This window comes from Rhinoderma darwinii, chromosome 4 (genome assembly GCF_050947455.1).
Source record: "Rhinoderma darwinii isolate aRhiDar2 chromosome 4, aRhiDar2.hap1, whole genome shotgun sequence".
In the NCBI taxonomy this organism is placed as follows: domain Eukaryota; kingdom Metazoa; phylum Chordata; class Amphibia; order Anura; family Rhinodermatidae; genus Rhinoderma; species Rhinoderma darwinii.
The window spans coordinates 385,786,706-385,812,421 of NC_134690.1; the positions used below are offsets into that span (position 1 = coordinate 385,786,706).

The 25,716-nt window shown below is 43.6% G+C and overlaps 1 long non-coding RNA gene across 1 annotated transcript in view; it reads left to right on the top strand.

Moving 5' to 3' along the window:
* Positions 1-25,716, top strand: part of LOC142761396 (uncharacterized) — an 81,568-nt gene that overhangs the window by 42,225 nt on the left and 13,627 nt on the right. The window contains exon 2 of the long non-coding RNA XR_012883628.1: positions 2,532-2,668. This is a non-coding gene — a long non-coding RNA (uncharacterized LOC142761396). The remainder of the gene's footprint in view (positions 1-2,531; positions 2,669-25,716) is intronic.

A 25,716-nucleotide genomic window follows, 5' to 3' on the forward strand; every position in this document is an offset into this window, starting at 1 on the left:
CATACATGCACATATATACATACATACATACATACATACATGACAACATACATACATGCCAACATACATACATGCCAACATACATACATGCCAAAAAAAAATAATAATACGTTCATACTTACTTTCCTCCTGTCCGGCCTCCAGCGATGACGTTTCATCCATGTCGCCGCTGCAGCCTGTGATTGGCTGCAGAGGCGGTCATGTGGGTTGAAGCGTCATCCCTGGAGGCCGGCCTTCTGACGTCATCCTGACGTGCGTGACCGCCACTACAGCCTGTGATTGGCTGCAGCGGCGAAAGGGATGAAACGTCATCGCTGGAGGCCGGACAGGAGGAAAGTAAGTTCGAACATATTATTTTTATTTTTTTATTACATTAAAATTGTATATTCCGCGCGCCGAGCATGTACTGTCAAGGTTGATGAAAGAGTTAGTGCAGCCCATTAACTCTTATCAGCACCCTGGACAGTAGCATGCTCGGCGCACGGAAGTGACAGGTTCGGTCCGAACTAGTTCGGTCCGAATCGAACTTTTTTGTGAAATTCGGCGAACTAGCCGAACCGAACTTTTGATAAGTTCGCTCATCTCTATTCAGGAGTACAGTGTATAGTACTATTATATTCAGGAGTACAGTGTATAGTACTATTATATTCAGGAGCGCAGTGTATAGTACTATTATATTCAGGAGTACAGTGTATAGTACTATTATATTCAGGTATACAGTGTATAGTACTATTATATTCAGGAATACAGTGTATAGTAATATTATTTTCAGGTATACAGTGTATAGTACTATTATATTCAGGAGCGCAGTGTATAGTACTATTATATTCAGGAATACAGTGTATAGTACTATTATATTCAGGAGCACAGTGTATGGTACTATTATATTCAGGAATACAGTGTATAGTACTATTATATTCAGGAGTACAGTATATATTACTATTATATTCAGGGGCACAGTGTATAGAACTATTATATTCAGGAGTACAGTATATAGTACTATTATATTCAGGAGTACAGTGTATAGTATTATTATATTCAGGAGCGCAGTGTATAGTACTATTATATTCAGGAGTACAGTGTATAGTACTATTATATTCAGGGGTACAGTGTATAGTACTATTATATTCAGGAGTACAGTGTATAGTACTATTATATTCAGGAATACAGTGTATAGTACTATTATATTCAGGAGTACAGTGTATAGTACTATTACATTCAGGAGTACAGTGTATAGTACTATTATATTCAGGAGTACAGTGTATAGTACTATTATATTCAGGAGCACAGTGTATAGTACTATTATATTCAGGAGTACAGTGTATAGTACTAGTATATTCAGGAGTACAGTGTATAGTACTATTATATTCAGGAGCACAGTGTATAATACTATTATATTCAGGAGTACAGTGTATAGTACTATTATATTCAGGAGTACAGTGTATAGTACTATTATATTCAGGAGCACAGTGTATAGTACTATTATATTCAGTAGTACAGTGTATAGTACTAGTATATTCAGGAGTACAGTGTATAGTACTATTATATTCAGGAGCACAGTGTATAATACTATTATATTCAGGAGTACAGTGTATAGTACTAGTATATTCAGGAGTACAGTGTATAGTACTATTATATTCAGGAGTACAGTGTATAGTACTATTATATTCAGGAGTACAGTGTATAGTACTATTATATTCAGGAGCACAGTGTATAGTACTATTATATTCAGGAGTACAGTGTATAGTACTAGTATATTCAGGAGTACAGTGTATAGTACTATTATATTCAGGAGCACAGTGTATAATACTATTATATTCAGGAGTACAGTGTATAGTACTAGTATATTCAGGAGTACAGTGTATAGTACTATTATATTCAGGAGTACAGTGTATAGTACTATTACATTCAGGAGTACAGTGTATAGTAATATTATATTCAGGGGCACATTGTATAATACTATTTTATATTCAGGAACACAGTGTATAGTACTATTATATTCAGGGGCGCAGTGTATAGAACTATTATATTCAGGGGCGCAGTGTATAGAACTATTATATTCAGGGGCACAGTTTATGATACTTTTATATTTAGAAGCACAGTGTATAGTACTATTATATTCAGGAGTACAGTGTATAGTACTATTATATTCAGGGGCACATTGTATAATACTATTTTATATTCAGGAACACAGTGTATAGTACTATTATATTCAGGGGCGCAGTGTATAGAACTATTATATTCAGGGGCGCAGTGTATAGAACTATTATATTCAGGGGCACAGTTTATGATACTTTTATATTTAGAAGCCCAGTGTATAGTACTATTATATTCAGGAGTACAGTGTATAGTACTATTATATTCAGGAGTACAGTGTATAGTTCTATTATATTCAGGAGTACAGTGTATAGTACTATTATATTCAGGAGTACAGTGTATAGTTCTATTATATTCAGGGGCACAGTTTATGATACTATTATATTTCGAAGCATAGAGTGTGGCATCATAAGAAATGTAATCTTCATTTATAGATGCGGAAATGTTGGAAAAGTGAGGAGCTGAAGAAATCTGAGCTGCAAACTGCAGAAATGGGCCGTGCCTGGAAGAAGTCCGGACCGGATGGAGAAAAAAAGAGAAAAAGAACGAAAAAAAATCTGAGACACCACCTGTGAGTCACTCAATGTAAATGTTTATTCTCCCTGTGACTGATCAGTACTGTAGTCACTGTATGATCTGCAGTGAGATGACGGATGGTAGCATTCTTTTTTGTTAAATAGCAACTCCCAGCATAACCTAACCATTGTTCAGGCTATACTGGGAGCTGTTGTTTTATGTTGTACAAATTTATACAGCAGGGGTTAAACTGAATTTGCAAATGATCTCTGTACTGAACTGTATTTGTTCTGGTGCTGTATATATGTACTGAGCTTGGTTCTGTTGCTGCATATATGTACTGAGCTTGGTTCTGGGTCTGTATATTTGTACATATATATTGTATATTTGTGTATATTTGACTTGAAAAAGTGCCCGGGGCCCATGGTACCCTTAATCCGCCCCTGGTGGCGCTGCAGAGAACTTGAACACTTGCTCCAAGAAGCCTGACACCCTGTGATCAGTGATTATCAGGGGACTCTTCTATCAAAAAGGGATTGCCCAATGTTGACAACCCCTTTAGGAACAGTATTTGAGATGTAGGTGACCTTAACCCTGTAAATCTACAGGGTTTTACACTGTTTCGGAAAGACAGGGCAAATAGGAAAGGTGGTGGTGTATGTCTGTATGTGAGAAGCGATATGAAGGTGAGTGTAAATGAGACATTAGAGGGTGAAGACTGTGAGGAGGTTGAAACCTTGTGGGTGGAATTACAAAGGGAAGTAAACGCTGAAAAAATTACTTTTGGTGTAATCTATAGACCCCCAATATAACTGAAGAGATAGAAGGTCAAATATATAAACAAATGGAGCGGGCTGCACAGGCGGGTACTGTTGTGATAATGGGAGATTTTAATTATCGGGATATTAATTGGTGTCATGGTTCGGCTTCAACTGCAAAGGGGAGACATTTCCTCAACCTGTTGCAGGAAAATTTTATGGGCCAGTTTGTGGAAGACCCGACTAGAGGTGAAGCTCTGTTGGATCTGGTCATTTCTAATAATGCAGAGCTTGTTGGGAATGTCAATGTTCGTGAAAACCTTGGTAACAGTGATCATAATATAGTTATATTTTACCTATACTGTAAAAAACAAACGCAGGCTGGGAGGGCAAAAACATTTAATTTTAAGAAAGCCAATTTCCCCAGGATGAGGGCGGCAATTCAGGATATAGACTGGGAAGAACTAATGTCAAATAATGGGACAAATGATAAATGGGAGATTTTCAAATCTACTTTGGGTAATTATAGTGCAAAATGTATTCCTACAGGTAACAAGTATAAACGACTAAAATTAAACCCCACATGGCTTACACCTTCTGTGAAAGGGGCAATACATGACAAAAAAAGGGCATTTAAAAAATACAAATCTGAGGGTACATCTGCAGCCTTTGTAAAATATAAAGATCTTAATAAAATCAGCAAAAATACAAAATGAAAGGCAGGTGGCCAAGGATAGTAAAACAAATCCTAAAAAATTCTTCAAGCATATAAATGCAAAAAAGCCCAGGTCTGAACATGTAGGACCCTTAGATAGTGGTAATGGGGAGTTGGTCACAGGGGATTAAGAGAAGGCAGAGTTACTAAATGGGTTCTTCCGCTCTGTATATACAACAGAAGAAGGAGAAGCTGATGTAGCCGCTGCCGGTGCTGTTAATATATCAGTTGATATACTGAATTGGATGAATGTAGATATGGTCCAAGCTAAATTAAATAAAATAAATGTACACAAGGCCCCGGGACCAGATGGGTTACACCCTAGAGTTCTTAAAGAGCTTAGTTCAGTTATTTCTGTCCCCCTCTTCTTAATATTTAGAGAGTCTCTCATGAGTGGTATAGTGCCAAGGGACTGGCGCAGGGCAAATGTGGTGCCTATTTTCAAAAAGGGCTCTAGGTCTTCGCCGGGTAATTATAGACCAGTAAGCTTAACATCAATTGTGGGGAAAATGTTTGAGGGGCTATTGAGGGACTATATACAGAATTATGTGACAATAAATAGTATTATAAGTGACAGCCAGCATGGTTTTACAAAGGACAGAAGCTGTCAAACCAACCTGATTTGTTTTTATGAAGAGGTAAGCAGAAGCCTAGACAGAGGGGCCGCTGTGGATATAGTGTTTTTGGACTTTGCAAAGGCATTTGACACTGTCCCTCATAGACATCTAATGGGTAAATTAAGGACTATAGGTTTAGAAAGTATAGTTTGTAATTGGATTGAGAATTGGCTCAAGGACCGTATCCAGAGAGTTGTGGTCAATGATTCCTACTCTGAATGGTCCCCAGTTATAAGTGGTGTACCCCAGGGTTCAGTGCTGGGACCACTATTATTCTACTTATTTATTAATGATATAGAGGATGGGATTAATAGCACTATTTCTATTTTTGCAGATGACACCAAGCTATGTAATATAGTTCAGACTATGGAAGATGTTTGTGAATTGCAGGCAGATTTAAACAAACTAAGTGTTTGGGCGTCCACTTGGCAAATGAAGTTTAATGTAGATAAATGTAAAGTTATGCATCTGGGTATGAAAAACCTGCAAGCATCATATGTCCTAGGGGGAGCTACACTGGGGGAGTCAATTGTTGAGAAGGATCTGGGTGTACTTGTAAATCATAAACTAAATTTCAGCATGCAGTGTCAATCAGCTGCTTCAAAGGCCAGCAAAATATTGTTGTGTATCAAAAGAGGCATGGACTCGCGGGACAGGGATGTAATATTACCACTTTACAAAGCAATAGTGAGGCCTCATCTAGAATATGCAGTTCAGTTCTGGGCTCCAGTTCATAGAAAGGATGCCCTGGAGTTGGAAAAAATACAAAGAAGAGCAACGAAGCTAATAAGGGGCATGGAGAATCTAAGTTATGAGGAAAGATTAAAAGAACTAAACCTATTTAGCCTTGAGAAAAGACGACTAAGGGGGGATATGATTAACTTATATAAATATATGAATGGCGCATACAAAAAATATGGTGAAATCCTGTTCCATGTAAAACCCCCTCAAAAAACAAGGGGGCACTCCCTCCGTCTGGAGAAAAAAAGGTTCAACCTGCGACAAGCCTTCTTTACTGTGAGAACTGTGAATCTATGGAATAGCCTACCGCAGGAGCTGGTCGCAGCAGGGACAGGAGATGGCTTTAAAAAAGGCTTAGATAATTTCCTAGAACAAAAAAATATTAACCGCTATGTGTAGAAATGTTTTACTTCCCCTTTCCCATCCCACTTCCCCTTTCCCATCCCTTGGTTGAACTTGATGGACATGTGTCTTTTTTCAACCGTACAAACTATGTAACTATGTAACTATGTAACTATGTAATGCTTTGGGAATATGTTTGTGTTCAGTGAAAGACTTTATATGAAATTCATTAGATTTGGACTTTTTTTTCTGATTTTTAAAAAAAATATATTTTATTTTCAGAAGTTTTATAAAATACGAGAAAACATTAACATAAGAGTTAGAAAAAGTTTTCCTATACTGTAAAATTGCATAAGAAACAAAGTAGCCCGAGCGTTCCATTCTTGGCTTCAGTTGAATTTCGGTTTGTTATATTGAATTTATTATGCTTCATAGTGATGGGGTTTGACACATCACTTTACACCTGACCCGTCCCTATGGTACTATTATGTTGTTTTATATGTCATGCTCAATGAGCCAAATATATCAATCTCTATAAGTCTCTTCCAATACATGTACAGTGAAGATATTATACCGAGGAGTGGTTCCATAACTCAGCACCAGAATGGCTATGTGATGTTGTATCTTCAGTATAATAAAATCTATTGCAAACATAGTTTATTGGCTCAATGTATTGCTGTCTTTAGCCAAGGGTATTACTTAGACAGCAAGTTTCATTAAAAATATAAGGACTTATAGAATTTACAATATTATATGTCAGGGTACTATAATATTGTAAGTAAAAATGTATCTAATATCTGCTAGATCCATGGTCCCATAGTGAGCTTAAATAAATTCTATATAATTCCAGTTGAAGGTTATATAAGGAGGGAAATTAATTCTCCTTATTATCCTAAAGGAGTTTTCCATCTTGTTAAGTGATAGCATATCGCTAGGATATGACATTACTTTCCGATTGCGTGGGTCCGACTGCTGGGAGCCCACAATCCTGATACTGAAGGGGCCAAATCGCTGTTTTAGCACTTTATCCTTCCCCTGCACATAGTCATTCCCAGCCACCAGCTGTGCAATCTCTTTAAAAGGGCCATGCTGCAGATCCCTGTACAGTGGGAGGCTGGGAGCACCGCTGCGCAGGGAAAACCTGTAAGGGGCTGCAGCGCATAACCAGCGCTGCAGTCCCTTCATTCTCTAGATTGGTAGAGATCCCGGTGCTTAGACCCCACTGATCAGCAAGTCAGGGCATATTTTAGCGATATGCCACCACTTTGTGAGATGGGAAAGCTCCTTTCATTTTAGGGGGACTAATGGCTCATGGGGGGCTAAGGGCCACTCTCTCTTGGCTAGGCTATTTAGATGCAACGGTAGCAAATTGAAGAAAAGCTATGTCATGTGACCGCCCATTTTCTTTTGTGCAACAGTCAATATGATTGGTCAAATTCATCAATGAAGCTCCAACCCTTAGACTTATTTAGAGACAGGAAAACTCCTTAGGGTATGTTCACACGGCCAAATTTCAGACGTATACGAGGCGTATTATGCCTCGTTTTACGTCTGAAAATACGGCTCCAATACGTTGGCAAACATCTGCCCATTAATTTGAATGGGTTTGCCGACGTACTGTGCCGACGACCTGTTATTTACGCGTCGTCGTTTGACAGCTGTCAAACGACGACGCGTAAAAATACAGCCTCGTCAAAAGAAGTGCAGGACACTTCTTTGGACGTTTTTGGAGCTGTTTTCTCATAGACTTCAATGAAAACAGCTCCAAAAACGGACGTAAAAAACGCCGCGAAAACGGCGGGAAAACGCCGCGAAAAATGCGAGTTGGTAAAAAAACGTCTGAAAAGCAGGGTCTGTTTTCCCTTGAAAACAGCTCTGGATTTTCAGACGTTTTTGTTGACTACGTGTGAACATACCCTTAGACTCATTCGCTCCTAAATAAAGTTTCCTGAAAAACAGCTCAATCTGATATGCATCTTTTTATCTTTTTCTCGCAAATGAGAAAAAAAGTTGCATCTCCACACAGACCCTGGCATTGAGAAAGTGCCGTCACTTTAGCCAAAGTGAAAATCTATGGCAGTGACGTATGCTATGATAGATTTATTAAAAAAGGCACATGCAGTCATAAATTTGACTCATCATGTCAATAACTTAGTCGAGCTTTAAATTAGACATTGGGTAAAAATATGCTAATTTTGGTAAATCTGGGCCAAAGATTCTAGGGGAGAATAGTACAGTAATACATTTACAGAACCGTGCCATGATTTTTCTATATAAGGCATAGTCTTTTTTCTGTTAGATTTCGTACAAAGCCGTCAGAAAAAAAACCTCTCTGTATATGACTGTAAGAAATCAGAGGCATTTGGAGGTACAGTAGAGCCCTCATGCACCTCTCTGGATGCCCTTTTCTAGCTCCGCACATAGTAATACAGCTGTGTGCAGTTTCTACCTACTTGCTCTCAGCCTAATGACTGAGGTAACATGGGAAGTTCAGCTTTTTTGATCTGTGTTTGGGGTTGTGATGCTGTGTGGTGGTCTCTGTTGCTGTGGTGCTGTGCCTGTAGGAAGATGTAATCTAGACCCACAGGGACTTAGCCCGGCTGCAGAGGTGCTGTTGGACTGCTCCCCCTGCAGGTGTTGAGTAGCAATGGCATCATTTGGTGCTTTGGATATATGAAAGATGTTTTTGTGCATTCTTCTTTAAAGAGGCTCTGTCACCACATTATAAGTGCCCTGTCTCCTACATAAGGAGATGGGCGCTGTAATGTAGGTGACAGTAATGCTTTTTATTTAAAAAAAACGATCTTTTTTCACAACGTCAGGAGCGATTTTGGTTTATGCTAATGAGCTTTCTTAATGCCCAAGTGGGCGTACTTTTACTTTCGACCAAGTGGGCGTTGTACAGAGGAGTGCATGACGCTGACCAATCGGCATCATGCACTCCTCTCCATTCATTTACACTGCACTAGCGATATAGTTATATCACTATGTGCAGCTACATACACAAACCCTAACATTACTACAGTGTCCTGATAATGAATATACATGATCATCCAGCCTGGACGTCATGTGTACTCAGAATCCTGACACTTCTGACTCTTTTTTTGTGAGATTCCGGCAAGTGAAACCAAATCTCGTTTAGCTCCGTGATCTCGCAAGATTTCGTATCCGTTGCTGGAATCTCACAAAAAAGAGTCAGAAGTGTCAGGATTGTGAGTACACATGATGTCTAGGCTGGATGGTCATGTGTATTCATTATCAGGACACTGTAGTAATGTTAGGGTTTGTGTATGAGGCTGCACATAGCGATATATCTATATCGCTAGTGCAGTGTAAATGAATGGAGAGGTGTGCATGATGCTGATTGGTCAGCGTCATGCACTCCTCTGTACAACGCCCACTTGGTCTACAGTAAAAGTACGCCCACTTGGGCATTAAGAAAGCTCATTAGCATAAACCAAAATCGCTCCTAACGTTGTGAAAAAAGATAGTTTTTTTTAAATAAAAAGCATTACTGTCACCTACATTACAGCGCCGATCTCCTTATATAGGAGACAGGGCACTTATAATGTGGTGACAGAGTGTCTTTAAGTGTAAAACAAATTATAGAGTGATTACAGAAAATTGTTTACAGTGGTCCCCAGGTTACAATATTTTCAACTTTCAAGGGCCTTTCCCATTGTAACTCAAAGCAACATTTTAATTACAATGCCTTAGACAGTGCTTATCCGCGACGCTTGGAATTAGCTGACTCCTCCGATCAGCGTTCACTTTAACCTGCCTTTTAACAGTGAAATATGAACAGCCAATCAGTGCATCACAATGGCCTGTATTACTGAAGGACATGCACTAATTGGTCATCTAGTAGCACCTCCCTACAGTAGACTACAATGCTACGTGTACTAAACCGCCCCCACCTGTTCCAGCACGAGTGGCTCCTGTCCTCAACAGAGAAAGAGATTTACCAGCTCACAGTAGCTACTTCTGACTTTTATATATAAGTTCTTGCTTTTTTTGTGTTTTTTTTATTGTATTTTTTATTAATGATAATTATACTTATTTTGAATAAAAATGTTGACATAGTCTCGAGTTGCAATATTTTTAAGGTAAACTGGACGTCCCGGAATAATTGATATATTATTATCTATACCCTCATATATTATGCTTTATAGGTTTAGAGCATCTTTCTAAACATTTGTTAGCGTTATTATATTTTCTATAATCTGAACACTTGGGCTCTTTAATTTTAGCAGTCCAGATGTGCAGATATGTAAGCCAAAAAGCCAGTAATCCATGAGGAACATCACATGATTGATGGCGTTATATTTTTTTTCCAACTTTGCCAAGATTTAAAATGTCCAGAATATTTTTCCTGGACTTTTCTTAAGTAAATATTCAATATGTAAACCAATGTTTCATTTATTTAAGGATTATTAAATCCATTACTGCAGCTTTCCTTCCTTTCCCTACGGTACCTTGGTGGCCAGAGTGTCTGCCTCAGAACATAGACCTCTACACAAGTTTAAAATGAGGTGGAAAAAGCCGCTGTATTTAAGAGGCCATTGTGCAGAAGACCGGACTCGATGTTCAAAATCTGTTTACATATTTTTTATTGCAGATACTACTGAATGAAAGTCTTTCTTAGGAGAAGTGATAATTCTCTGAAATCCTCTTAGCTGGAACATTACCATCAATGAAGACAAAACTTCTCCATTGAGAAAAACCTTTAGTAAAAATTACATTAAAATGTTTTTTTAAAACATTTTCAGACATCAGAAACAACAAATCTTAGTCTAATAAAAAAAAAAATGGCTATCCTAAAATATATAGATCATTATGTCCTGAGGTCCAAATGTGACTACTTGACAAAAGGGGATTGTCCAGCCAGACCAACTCCTTTCTACATGCCCTATTAGGGCATATGGACATCATAGAGGGGGTCCCCTGCTTAGGACCCACTTTTATGAGCCAGAGTGGAGAGTAACTAAAAAATGCAGACGGCGGACTCAACGCAATTATAAATTACTTTCTGTTGCAGTGATGGCAAGAGCTGGTGGCACAGCCATGTAAAATTGTCCGCCAGTCCTCCATTTCTATAGGCAAATAGAGGTTACAGAACTTTCCAAATACACTAAGGGCATGGCTAGACGTGGCGTATTTCTGCAGACACTGTCCGCATCAATACCGCACCTAATCTGCGTTGCAGATTCCTTTGCGCCTTTGCCTAAAATGTGAAGTAAATTGCTGTGGATTAGTCGTTGCGGAATCAGGTGAAGAGTTCAACCTGCTCTCTTTTAAAACATTCCATCTCAGTCTGGCTATAGACCTCGAAACACATAGGTCCAGCCAGAATAAAAAAATATGCTGTTCGTAAAACCAATCCGCAACGCAACACACATAACATCTGCGGATTTCATTGCGGAATTTTGAAACACTATTGAAGTCAATGGAGAAATTCCGCAACAAGTCCGCAACAAGTCCGCAACAGCCAGTGTATGCTGTGGACACCAAATTCCGCACCGCAGCCTATGGTCCGCAGCGGAGTTTTCCACCACGTCTGCACAAACATAACTAAAAAGGTGTGGAAACCAATGGAGAAACTGTCCGCTGCGGATATCCGCAGCAATTCCGCCACGTCTGGCCGTACCTAATAGGCATTGATATGTACAGATTTAGAAATACAGTGACATACGTTTTGTAAGGGGAGGGAACGTTCAACTTTACCCCTCTTACAGTCGTCCACCTGTGATCATCCCTTTAATGGAAAGATACTCATTATGAAGCCTTCAGCAAAAGCCTTCAAAACATTTTACTACTGTATTCTAGTTATGAAGAATTTTTATACACAAAAACACCAATGGTCTTCCATAATTCCAAATTTGAGTGAATTTTTTTAGTTTTTGCTACGGTCTGGGCATGGCATTGAAAAGAAGTGTAAGGGGTCTTCATCAAGTTCTTTGGAAAGGTAATCAGTACTATGTCCCCGCTACTAACCATAGTTGATAAGGTCTCCATTTGCTTTTTCTATGGAACATCTCTTCTCTATTTACTCCCTTAGGAAGGGTAGATTTTTTTTTTTTTATATACACACATTTAGGGTTATTCCCTAGCCAAATTTTATGTAGTAATTCATGACGAGAAGGGAAAAAAACAAAATGATTATAGCTAAAATTTCCTCTTTCACCCTGGTTTCCACTTCTGCTTTTACTAAAAGCTTAATAATTCCAGTCCAGACTAGAGCCAAGGCACACATTAGAGTGCTATAAGTTACCCAGTCTAGAATCTAAAATTAAACCTAAAAAAAGGAACATATTTATAATTAAAAAAATTACCCATATTCTGACGGTTGAAATGTCTTGGAATGTAATCACTTGATACAAAGTGTCATCTATCATTCTAGTTTTCTGTGTCTGGAGTCCACAGTTCAAACAGTGTTTACATTGGAAACTCCAGATGCAATAATTATATTTGCAATGATGCAATTAAGGTAAATTGCAGAAAAAAACAGATAGGTTGCCAGATTTCCTGCTTTCTTTTCTTATGCGCTAATTATTCCACGTTTCACATTACATCTTTAAGACAAGTCAACTTTTTATATATGAAACTTTTTCTATATTTAGAATTGTGATCCATCGTCTGCTGTCTGATTGTACATTGTAATCCTAATTAGATTTAATTTTATTCTTTATTTTTTATAGGATATATTATGATGGTTGATAAATTAGTCTGACATTTTATTTATATATCTTTACCGCAACAATTGTTTTTTTTAAATTTCCCTTTGATGATGTGAAATGGATTAATAATCAATGGTAACTTTAGGCAGTTGCAGTTCAGTTTTACATTGATAACAAAATTATGTTACTGTATTGCAAAAACTCACCAGTCATTGATTATTTTATTGTTCTTACAAAATCTTGGAATTATGTACAAAAATCATTTCATTAACCTGTCAATTTTTTTTTTACGTTTTCGAGTCCCAAACTGGTCTTTGCTTATATTGAGGAATTGCTCATTCATGCACTCATAGGTCTCGTTCTTAGGTATTCATCACTGGGATACTCTTCAGATGACTGGGGTCTCACTCAGAACTTTTTTTGCAGGCTTTTTTCATTCTTGAGTAGTTAGGGTCCCAGCCTCCAAATCCTAACAATCTGACTTTTATAAAATATGGCGCAACTATGCAAATAGTCCTCATCAAAAATATCCTACCTATGTGTGTGCCTCCCTTTATCGTAGCCCTCAATAAACAAAAACAAAAATAGTAACCTTTTGTAATGACAGGAAGGAGGTGAAGGGAAAGTGAGCCCTAATCTACCCACCGCCCTGTCCCTGCCTACTTGCAACGACCCGCCCTAGGCGACGGGGTACAACTGGGCGGCGGTCCCTACGCTGTCTAAGTGCACGGGAGAACAAACAGGGAACACGCAAGGGAAGGGGCAGTAACCCACGGAACGCCGCGAGGAAACGGAGCGGTGAATGAGTTGTCAGGACCAGGATGAAGTGGAGTATACCCAAGTGAGCACGGAGGAGGAAGCAAGCCGGAGGCAAAGCAAAGCGGGTTAAGCAGAACAGCAGCAAGGCAGAAGCACGGCAGAAGCAGGCTGGAGCAAGCAGCAGTGGGGCCAGGAATCCAAAAGAATTACAAGCACTGAGGAGGAGAACACAGCAGGTAATAAAGGACAGGGGGCGGAGCTAACTCCGACTGACCAGGCCGCGATAGGCTCTCCCACTCCTGAGCCTGCCACCCTGGTTGGTGGGAGATGGTGTCAGTCGAACAGGTCTGGCCTCAGGTGTGGATTGATTAATCCCAGGAGTATACCTAGACGTAGTACCTGGCAGATCCCTAACACCTTTAGTCTTCCACAATCTGCACCATAAAATGGTGCAAATTATGTAGTAGGTGACTTCTTCACAGCAGTATGGGTCTCCTGTAGATCCAAGATCCAGTTACTCAAAATTGGGCCTTTTAGAAGTTGTCCCTTCTCTTCACCCCATAGGATTGAATGGCGGAAGAGGAGCCCTGTATCCTGTGAGTAGCAGATTATTAAAAATTTACATAGAAAAGAGGGGCCCCATAGCCATAGCAAAGATTAAAATGCTCCCACCATTTGGGTGCCAATTTTTTATGACCCTTGGGCCAATTTCCTACTCCCTCTGGAGAGAGGGTTCCTGCACAGGTTCTCTCCACCCAAAAAAAAAAATGTTATAGGACCTACTAGGACTAGGCCCCTCACTCCAAGAGACCTGTAGCAGTCGGATGGTCTGTCTCTATGGTATGTACACCTCTGATTTATGTGTTAAATTACTTTTCATTTTACAATGTATTCCAGAATTACAAGATTTTTTTAGATTTTTTTTTAAAATGGGAAAATATATGCACATGTGTGCTTTACTGCTTAAAAATTGTCGGGAACAACACATTCTGAAAGTGACCCATTCTATTTGTTTTAACTGGCTGCACAACCATTAAAATAACAGCAAATGCAAGCAGCGTTCTGGGTCAGCTGAACTATTTGGCAACAGCGAGGGTACGAGGGATCCCAAGGACAAGTAGATAAATATATTTTAAGGAAATAAGAAAAAGCATTTATCTTGACTATTAATTACTCTGTGCTTATTTTAAGTGCATAATAGGGAGCAATCATGAAATGAGTATACTGTAGTCACAGTGTGTACTTTATCATCCGGGCCAGGCATCGCTTCTAATTTGCATGAAATATGTGGTAAAACTCCAGAGTGAAAAGTATTTAAAGTAAAAAACCATTATTTTCAGACTGGATTTTTTTTAATACTGCTGGTGTCACATATGTGAAGATTCAATTAGTCGGCTGTTAGTTCAGTCAGAGTTGTCTCGTTGTATTATATACAAAATTGTTCACTATTTTACAAAGGTTGGCACAAATGAGCAGCAAACCTGGGATGGGGGTCTAACTAAAATTATGCTAAATTAAGCTACATTGTACATACTACCACACTAAAGAATTATAAAGAGTGCAAACAATAGTGCCATACAGAAAGCAATTTACTGGGCCAACAGTTTCCAAATAAGGTGCCATACAATGCATAAATAAAGTGCCATTGTAATGGATCTGCCAGGCACTACGTCTGTGGAGACTCCCAGGGTTAATCAGTCGACACCTGAGGCCAGACCTCTTAGACTGACACCGGCTCCCACCAATCAGGGTGGCAGGCTCAGGAGTGGGAGAGCCTATCGCGGCCTGGTCAGTCAGAGTTAGCTCCGCCCCCTGTCCATTTATACCTGCAGTTTTCTCTTCCTCATTGCTTGTTATTCTTTTGGATTCCTGGCCCCACTGCTGCTTGCTCCAGCCTGCTTCTGCCGTGCTTCTGCCTTGCTGCAGTTCCCCTTGTCTTGCTTTGCTTTGCCCCTGGCTTGCTTCTGTCTCCGTGCCCGCTCGGGTTACTCACTTCGTCCTGGTCCTGACTGTTCGTTCGCCGCTCCGTTTCCTCGTGGCGTTCCGTGGCTACTGCCCCTTCCCTTGCGTGTTCCCTGTTTGTTTTCCTGTGCACTTAGACAGCGTAGGGACCGCCGCCCAGTTGTACCTCGTCGCCTAGGGCGGGTCGTTGCAAGTAGGCAGGGACAGGGCGGTGGGTAGATTAGGGCTCACTTTCCCTTCACCTCCTTCCTGCCATCACAGAATAACAAGCCCTTACCTAGTCTACCATTTCTCCTACGCTGTCGCTATCATGGACCCCCTTGAGACCCTGACCCAGCAGATGCAGGGCCTCTCCCTACAGGTCCAGGCCCTGGCCCAAGGGGTTGGGCGCACCACCTCACCTCTAGAACCCGACCTCAAGTTACCTGACCGGTTTTCAGGGGACCGTAAGACGTTTCTCTCCTTCCGGGAGAGTTGCAGACTATATTTCCGACTTAAGCCCCACTCCTCAGGTTCCGAGAACCAGCGGGTGGGTATCATCATATCCCGACTCCAGGAAGGGCCCCAAGAGTGGGCCTTCTCCTTGGCTCCTGACGCCCCTGAACTTTCCTCTGTTGATCGTTTTTTCTCTGCCCTCGGACTCATTTACGACGAGACTGACAGGACTGCTTTAGCCGAGAGTCAGCTGGTGACCTTACGTCAGGGTAGGAGACCGGTTGAGGAATACTGTTCTGATTTTAGGAAGTGGTGCGTAGCTTCTCAGTGGAACGATCCGGCCCTAAGGTGCCAGTTTAGGTTAGGATTATCTGACGCCCTGAAGGATCTGCTGGTTAGTTACCCCTCGTCTGACTCCCTTGACCAGGTTATGGCCCTAGCAGTACGACTTGACCGACGTCTCAGGGAACGTCAGCTAGAACGCTTCAGTGTGCTCCCCTCTGACTTTTCTGCGATCCCCCCCGAGGTCCCGCCTCCTCGCCCCTCCACGGAGGACTCGGAGGTACCCATGCAACTCGGGGCCTCCATGTCCCCTCGACAACGTAGGGAGTTTCGCAGAATGAACGGTCTCTGCTTCTACTGTGGGGACGACAAGCATCTACTGAACACCTGTCCCAGGCGCAAGAATAAGAAGCCGGAAAACCTTCCGCGCCTAAGTGATCATCGGGGAGGTCACTTGGGCGCACAGGTATTTCCCGTTAATGTGAAACGCAATAAAATTTTGCTTCCCTTTCAGGTCTCGTTTGCTGGCCGGTCTGCCACGGGCAGTGCTTTCGTGGATTCTGGTTCATCTGCTAATATCATGTCTGTGGAATTTGCTATGTCTCTAAAGATGCCTTGTATTGATTTACCTTATCCTATCCCTGTAGTAGGTATCGACTCGACTCCCCTTGCTAATGGTTATTTTACTCAGCATACTCCTGTTTTTGAACTCCTTGTTGGCTCCATGCATTTGGAGCAGTGCTCTGTACTGGTGATGCAGGGATTATCGTCTGATCTGGTATTAGGTCTTCCCTGGTTGCAGTTGCATAATCCCACGTTTGATTGGAATACTGGGGATCTCACCAAATGGGGTAATGAATGTCTTACGTCATGTCTCTCTGTTAACTCTATTTCTCCCCGGGAGGAGGTAAACACGCTTCCTGAGTTTGTTCAGGACTTCGCCGATGTGTTTTCTAAGGAGGCCTCCGAGGTGTTGCCCCCCCATAGAGATTACGATTGCGCTATCGATTTGGTGCCTGGTGCCAAGCTTCCTAAGGGTAGGATATTTAATCTTTCATGTCCTGAACGTGAAGCCATGAGGGTGTATATCCAGGAATGCCTGGCCAAGGGTTTCATTCGCCCCTCGACTTCTCCTGTAGGTGCTGGCTTCTTCTTCGTGGGGAAGAAGGATGGTGGTCTTAGGCCGTGCATTGATTATCGTAACCTGAATAAGGTCACTGTAAGGAACCAGTACCCACTTCCTTTGATTCCGGATCTTTTTAATCAGGTTCAGGGAGCCCAATGGTTTTCTAAGTTCGATCTACGGGGGGCATATAACCTTATCCGCATCAAAGAGGGGGATGAGTGGAAAACTGCGTTCAACACACCCGAGGGTCATTTCGAATACCTGGTCATGCCCTTTGGGTTGTGTAACGCCCCTGCTGTCTTCCAGAATTTTATTAATGAAATCCTGAGAGAGTACCTGGGTAATTTTCTTGTTGTGTACCTTGATGACATACTGGTGTTTTCCAAGGACTGGTCCTCTCACGTGGAGCATGTCAGGAAGGTGCTCCAGGTCCTTCGGGAGAATAATCTGTTTGCTAAGACTGAAAAATGTGTCTTTGGGGTACAGGAGATACCATTTTTAGGGCAAATCCTCACTCCTCATGAATTCCGCATGGACCCTGCCAAGGTTCAAGCTGTGGCGGAATGGGTCCAACCTGCCTCCCTTAAGGCGTTACAGTGTTTTTTAGGGTTCGCCAACTATTACAGGAGATTTATTGCCAACTTCTCGGTCGTCGCTAAGCCTCTTACGGACCTTACCCGCAAGGGTGCTGATGTCCTCCATTGGCCCCCTGAGGCCGTCCAGGCCTTTGAGACTCTCAAGAAGTGCTTTATCTCGGCCCCCGTGCTGATTCAGCCCAACCAAGAGGAGCCATTTATTGTGGAGGTTGACGCTTCCGAGGTGGGAGTGGGGGCCGTCTTGTCCCAGGGTACCAGCTCCCTCACCCATCTCCGCCCCTGTGCTTACTTCTCTAGGAAGTTTTCGCCCACGGAGAGTAACTATGATATTGGCAACCGCGAACTTCTAGCCATTAAATGGGCTTTTGAGGAGTGGCGGCACTTCCTGGAGGGGGCCAGACACCAGGTAACGGTCCTTACGGATCACAAGAATCTGGTTTTCCTAGAATCGGCCCGGAGGCTTAATCCTAGACAAGCTCGGTGGGCACTATTCTTTACCAGATTTAATTTCTTGGTTACCTATAGGGCTGGGTCCAAGAATATTAAGGCTGATGCTCTGTCACGTAGTTTCATGGCCAATCCTCCTTCCGAGAAGGATCCCGCTTGTATTTTACCCCCTGGTATAATCGTCTCTGCCACGGATTCTGATTTAGCTTCTGATATCGCGGCTGATCAGGGTGCAGCTCCCGGGAACGCCCCTGGGGACAAACTGTTTGTTCCCCTGCAATACCGGCTGAGGGTACTCAGGGAAAACCATGACTCCGCTCTATCTGGTCATCCTGGCATCTTGGGCACCAAACACCTCATTACCAGAAACTATTGGTGGCCTGGGTTGCCTAAAGATGTTAGGGCTTACGTCGCCGCTTGTGAGGTTTGCGCTAGGTCCAAAACCCCTAGGTCCCGACCTGCGGGCCTACTACGTCCCTTGCCCATTCCCCAGAGACCTTGGACCCATATCTCCATGGATTTTATCACCGATTTGCCTCCATCTCAGGGCAAGTCGGTGGTGTGGGTGGTAGTCGACCGCTTCAGCAAGATGTGCCACTTTGTGCCCCTTAAGAAGCTACCTAACGCCAAGACGTTAGCTTCTTTGTTTGTGAAGCACATCCTGCGTCTCCATGGGGCCCCAGTCAATATCGTTTCGGACAGAGGGGTACAATTTGTTTCCTTATTTTGGAGAGCCTTTTGTAAAAAGTTGGAGATTGATCTGTCCTTCTCCTCCGCCTTCCATCCCGAAACTAACGGCCAAACGGAAAGGACCAACCAATCCCTGGAACAATATTTAAGGTGTTTCATCTCTGACTGTCAATTCGATTGGGTCTCATTCCTTCCCCTTGCTGAATTTTCCCTGAATAACCGGGTCAGTAACTCGTCAGGGGTCTCCCCGTTTTTCTGTAATTTCGGGTTTAACCCAAGGTTCTCCTCCGTCTCCCCTGGTTGTTCCAATAATCCTGAGGTAGAGGATGTTCATCGGGAACTGTGCACTGTCTGGGCCCAGGTTCAGAAGAACCTAGAGGCGTCCCAGAGCGCACAAAAGATTCAGGCAGATAGTAGACGTTCTGCTAACCCCCGGTTTGTCGTCGGGGATTTGGTCTGGTTGTCGTCCAGGAACTTGCGCCTTAAGGTCTCGTCCAGGAAGTTTGCTCCCCGATTTATTGGGCCTTATAAGGTCATTGAAGTCCTCAACCCTGTATCCTTCCGTCTGGAGCTGCCCCCATCCTTCCGCATACACGACGTCTTTCATGCCTCCCTCCTTAAACGCTGCTCCCCGTCCTGGTCCCCCTCTAGGAAACCTCCTGTTCCCGTTCTCACCCCTGAGGGGGTGGAATTCGAGGTGGCCAAGATTGTGGACAGTAGGATGATCCAGGGCTCCCTCCAGTACCTGGTCCATTGGAGAGGATACGGGCCGGAGGAGAGGACTTGGGTACCTGCTCGAGATGTTCACGCTGGGGTATTGGTCAGGAGGTTCCACCTTCTCTTCCCCACTAAACCGGGTCCTCTTAGTAAGGGTCCGGTGGCCCCTCATAAAAGGGGGAGTACTGTAATGGATCTGCCAGGCACTACGTCTGTGGAGACTCCCAGGGTTAATCAGTCGACACCTGAGGCCAGACCTCTTAGACTGACACCGGCTCCCACCAATCAGGGTGGCAGGCTCAGGAGTGGGAGAGCCTATCGCGGCCTGGTCAGTCAGAGTTAGCTCCGCCCCCTGTCCATTTATACCTGCAGTTTTCTCTTCCTCATTGCTTGTTATTCTTTTGGATTCCTGGCCCCACTGCTGCTTGCTCCAGCCTGCTTCTGCCGTGCTTCTGCCTTGCTGCAGTTCCCCTTGTCTTGCTTTGCTTTGCCCCTGGCTTGCTTCTGTCTCCGTGCCCGCTCGGGTTACTCACTTCGTCCTGGTCCTGACTGTTCGTTCGCCGCTCCGTTTCCTCGTGGCGTTCCGTGGCTACTGCCCCTTCCCTTGCGTGTTCCCTGTTTGTTTTCCTGTGCACTTAGACAGCGTAGGGACCGCCGCCCAGTTGTACCTCGTCGCCTAGGGCGGGTCGTTGCAAGTAGGCAGGGACAGGGCGGTGGGTAGATTAGGGCTCACTTTCCCTTCACCTCCTTCCTGCCATCACAGCCATACAATGCATAAATAAAGTGTCATACGATGCATAAATAAAGTGGCATACAGTGCATAAATAACAGACATACAACGTACATATAACAGAACAATACAATGCAACAATGACAGAGCCATACAATGTACAAATAAAAGAAACATACATGGTGTAAACTACAGGTTCATACAGAGCACAAAAAAAGTGTCTTTGTTTTTCATGCATTGTATGGCAATAGTACTAAGTCATAGTGAACGTAAATAACAGAGCCATAGTATGCCTACATAACAGAGCCATACACGGTGTAAAGTACAGAGCCATACAATGCATACATAACAGAGGCATACACAGTGTAAAGTACAGAGCCATACAATACATACGTAACAGAGCCATACACGGTGTAAAGTACAGAGCCATACAATGCATACATAACAGAGCCATACTCTGTGTAAAGTATAGAGCCATGCAATGCCTACATAACAGAGCCATACACGTTGTAAAGTACAGAGCCATACAATGCATACATAACAGAACCATACACGGTGTAAAGTACAGAGCCATACATTGTGTAAAGTACAGAGCCATACAATACATACATAACAGAGGCATACACAGTGTAAAGTACAGAGCCATACAATGCATACATAACAGAGCCATACACTGTGTAAAGTACAGAGCCATAGCATGCATATATAACAGAGGAGACATATACAGTGTAAAGCAAAGAGCCATACAATGCATACATAACAGAACCATACACGGTGTAAAGTACAGAGCCAATCATTGTGTAAAGTACAGAGTCATACAATACATACATAACTGAGCCATACGCGTTGTAAAGTACAGAGCCATACAATGCATACATAACAGAGAAATACATGGTGTAAAGTACAGAGCCATACAATGCATACAAAACAGAGCCATACACTGTGTAAAGTACAGAGCCACAACATGAATACATAACAGAGCCAAACACTGTGTAAAGTACAGAGCCATACAATGCATACATAACAGAGCCATACATTGTGTAAAGTACAGAGCCATAGCATGCTTACAAAACAGAGCCATACACTGTGTAAAGTACAGAGCCATACAATTCATACATAACAGAGCAATACTCTGTGTAAAGTACAAAGCCATACAATTCATACATAACAGAGCCATACACTGTGTAAAGTACAGAGCCATACTGTAAAGGATCTGCTAGACACAGCTTCTGTGTCGACGCCCGTGGTTAATCAGTCTGCATCTGCTCCTAGGTCTCATAGAGTGACTCGATCTGCTACCACTCAGGCTGGTAGGCTGAGGAGTGGGAGAACCTATTACAGCCTGGCCAGACAGAGCTAGCTCCCACCCTCGATCTATTTATACCTTCATTTCCTGCTCTTCCGTTGCCCGTGATTCTGTCTGGTTTCCTGGCTCTGCTGTTCCTGCTAGTACTATTGACCTCTGCTTCAAATTGACCCTGGCTTTACTGACTACTCTCCTGCTCTGCGTTTGGTACCTCGTACACTACTGGTTTAACTCGGCTCGTTCACTACTCTTGTTGCTCACGGTGTTGCCGTGGGCAACTGCCCCATTTCCCTTAGCTTCTGTGTACTCTTGTCTGTTTGTCTGTCGTGCACTTATTGAGCGTAGGGACCGTCGCCCAGTTGTACGCCGTCGCCTAGGACTGGCCGTGCAAGCACCAAGTGAACAACTGTCCAAGGCGTAAGAATAAGCAGCCGGAAAACTTCCGCACCTAAGTGACCATCGGGGAGGTCGCTTGGGCGCACAGGTATTTCCCGTAAATATGAAACCTAATAAGATCTTGCTTCCCTTTCAGGTCTCTTTTGAGAGTAGGTCTGCCACCGGCAGTGCCTTCGTGGATTCAGGGTCTCCTGCTAATATTATGTCTGTGGAATTTGCTATGTCTCTAGCTATGCCATTGATTGATTTGCCTAAACCTGTCCCGGTAGTGGGTATCGACTCCACTCCACTTGCTAATGGTTATTTTAAGCAGCATACCCCTGTTTTTGAACTCATTGTTGGCTCCATTCATTTGGAGCAGTGCTCTGTACTGGTGATGCAGGGATTATCGTCCGATTTGGTTCTAGGCCTTCCCTGGTTGCAGATGCATAATCCCACGTTTAACTGGAATACTGGGGATCTTACCAAATGGGGTAATGAATGCATGACGTCATGTTTTTCTGTTCATTTTATTTCTCTCCCTGAGGAGGTGAACACTCTACCTGAGTTTATTCGGGACTTCGCTGATGTTTTTTCTAAAAAGGCCTCCGAAGTGTTACCTCCTCATAGAGAATACGATTGCGCTATCGATTTGGTACCAGGAGCTAAGCTCCCTATGGGTAGGATTTTTAATCTCTCTTGTCCCGAACGTGAGGCCATGAGAGAATATATCAAGGAAAGCCTGGCCAAGGGTTACATTCGCCCCTCTACTTCTCCGGTAGGTGCTGGCTTCTTCTTCATAGGGAAGAAGGATGGTGGTCTTAGGCCGTGCATCGATTACCGAAACTTGAATAAGGTCACAGTAAGGAACCAGGATCCCCTTCCTTTGATTCCTGATCTCTTCAATCAGGTTCAGGGGGCCCAAGGGTTCTCTAAGTTTGATCTTCGGGGGGCTTATAACCTTATCCGAATCAGAGAAGGGGATGAGTGGAAGACTGCGTTTAACACGCCCGAAGGTCATTTCGAATACCTTGTCATCTCCTTTGGGTTGTGTAATGCTCCCGCGGTCTTCCAGAATTTCATAAATGAGATTTTAAGAAACTACCTGGGGGTATTTCTTGTAGTGTACCTTGATGACATACTTGTGTTTTCCAAGGACTGGTCCTCCCACATTGAGCATGTCAGGAAGGTGCTCCAAGCCCTCCGGGAAAACAAACTCTTTGCTAAATCTGAAAAATGTGTGTTTGGGGTGCAGGAGATACCATTTTTGGGTCAAATCCTCACTCCTAATGAATTCCGCATGGACCCTGCCAAGATTCAGGCTGTGGCTGAATGGGTCCAACCTGCCTCCCTGAAGGCGTTACAGAGCTTCCTGGGGTTTGCTAAGTATTACAGGGGATTTATTGCTAACTTCTCGGTCCTCGCTAAGCCTCTTAAGGATCTTACTCGCAAGGGTGCTGATCTCCTCCACTGGCCTCCGGAAGCAGTCCAGGCTTTTGAGATCCCTAAGAAGTGCTTTATCTCTGCCCCAGTGCTGATTCAGCCTAACCAAATGGAGCCATTCATCATGGAGGTTGACGCCTCTGAGGTGGTGGGAGTGGGTGCTGTTTTGCCCCAGGGTACCAGGTCCCTCACCCATCTCCGTCCTTGTGCCTACTTCTCCAGGAAGTTCTCGCCCACTGAGAATAACTATGACGTGGGCAACCGCAAACTCTTAGCCATTAAATGGGCATTTGAAGAGTGGCGCCACTTCTTGGAGGGGGCTAGGCACAAGGTAACTGTCCTTACCGACCACAAGAATCTGCTTTTCCTAGAATCTGCCCGGAGGCTAAATCCGAGACAAGCTCGATGGGCGTTGTTTTTTACTAGATTCAACTTTGTGGTCACCTATAGGGCTGGGTCTAAAAATATTAAAGCTGATGCACTGTCGCGCAGCTTCATGGCCAGCCCTCCTTCAGAGGAAGATCCTGCTTGTGTTTTGCCTCCAGGTATAATCATATCCTCTGTTGATTCTGACTTAGTTTCCGAAATTGTGGCTGATCAAGGTTCAGCTCCCGGGAACCTTCCTGAGAACAAGCTGTTTGTTCCCCTGCAATTCCGACTAAGGGTACTCAGGGAAAATCATGACTCTGCACTATCTGGCCACCCAGGCATCCTGGGTATCAAGCACCTCATTGCTAGAAACTATTGGTAGCCTGGGTTGCCTAAAGACGTTAAGGCCTACGTCGCCGCTTGTGAAATTTGTGCTAGGTCCAAGACTCCCAGGCTACCTTGTTTGTCAAACACATCCTGCGTCTCCATGGGGTTCCTGTCAATATTGTTTCTGACAGAGGGGTACAATTTGTTTCATTGTTTCTGTAAAAAGTTGGAGATTGATCTGTCCTTCTCCTCGGCCTTCCATCCTGAAACTAATGGCCAAACTGAGAGGACTAATCAGTCGCTAGAACAATATTTAAGGTGTTTTATCTCCGACTGTCAATATGATTGGGTCTCCTTTCCCCTCGCCGAATTTTCCCTTAATAACCGGGTCAGTAACTCGTCAGGGGTCTCCCCCTTTTTCTGTAATTTTGGGTTTAATCCACGGTTCTCCTCCGTTTCACCTGGTGGTTCCAACAATCCCGAGGTAGATGTAGTTCATCGGGAACTTTTCACAATCTGGGCCCAGGTTCAGAAGAACCTAGAGGCGTCCCAGAGCATACAAAAGACTCAGGCAGATTGAAGACGTTCTGCTAACCCCTTGTTTGTGGTCGGGGATCTGGTGTGGCTATCTTCAAAAAATTTGCGTCTTAAAGTCCCGTCCAAAAAATTTGCTCCCGAGTATATATGGCCATTCAAGGTCATTGAGGTCCTTAACCCTGTCTCCTTCCGGCTGGAGTTACCCCCGTCTTTTCAAATACACGACGTGTTTCATGCCTCCCTCCTGAAACGCTGCTCCCCGTCGTTGGCTACCTCGAGGAAACCTCCGGTCCCTGTTCTCACCCCTGAAGGGGTAGAATTCGAGGTGGCCAAGATTGTGGACAGCAGGATGGTCCAAGGCTCCCTCCAGTACCTGGTCCATTGGAGAGGATACGGGCCTGAGGAGAGGACTTGGGTACCCGCCCAGGATGTTCACACTGGGGTATTGCTCAGGAGGTTCCATCTTCGGTTCCCCAATAAGCGAGGTCTACCTAGGAAGGGTCCAGTGGCCCCTCATAAAAGGGGGGGGGTACTGTAAAGGATCTGCCAGACACAGCTTCTGTGTCGACGCCCGTGGTTAATCAGTCTGCATCTGCTCCTAGGTCTGATAGAGTGACTCCATCTGCTACCACTCAGGCTGGTATGCTGAGGAGTGGGAGAACCTATCACAGCCTGGCCAGACGGAGCTAGCTCCCGCCCTCGGTCTATTTATACCTTCATTTCCTGTTCTTTCTTTGCCTGTGATTCTGTCTGGTTTCCTGGCTCTGCTGTTCCTGCTAGTACTATTGACCTCTGCTTCAAATTGACCCTGGCTTTACTGACTACTCTCCTGCTCTGCGTTTGGTACCTCGTACACACCTGGTTTGACTCGGCTCGTTCACTACTCTCGTTGCTCATGGTGTTGCCGTGGGCAACTGCCCCATTTCCCTTAGCTTCTGTGTACCCTTGTCTGTTTGTCTGTCGTGCACTTATTGAGCATAGGGACCGCACCCAGTTGTACGCCGTCGCCTAGTATGGGCCGTGCAAGTAGGCAGGGACTGAGTGGCAGGTAGATTAGGGCTCACCTGTCTGTCTCCCTACCCCGACATTACAAAATGCATACATAACAGAGCCATACACAGTGTAAAGTACAGAGCCATACAATACATACAT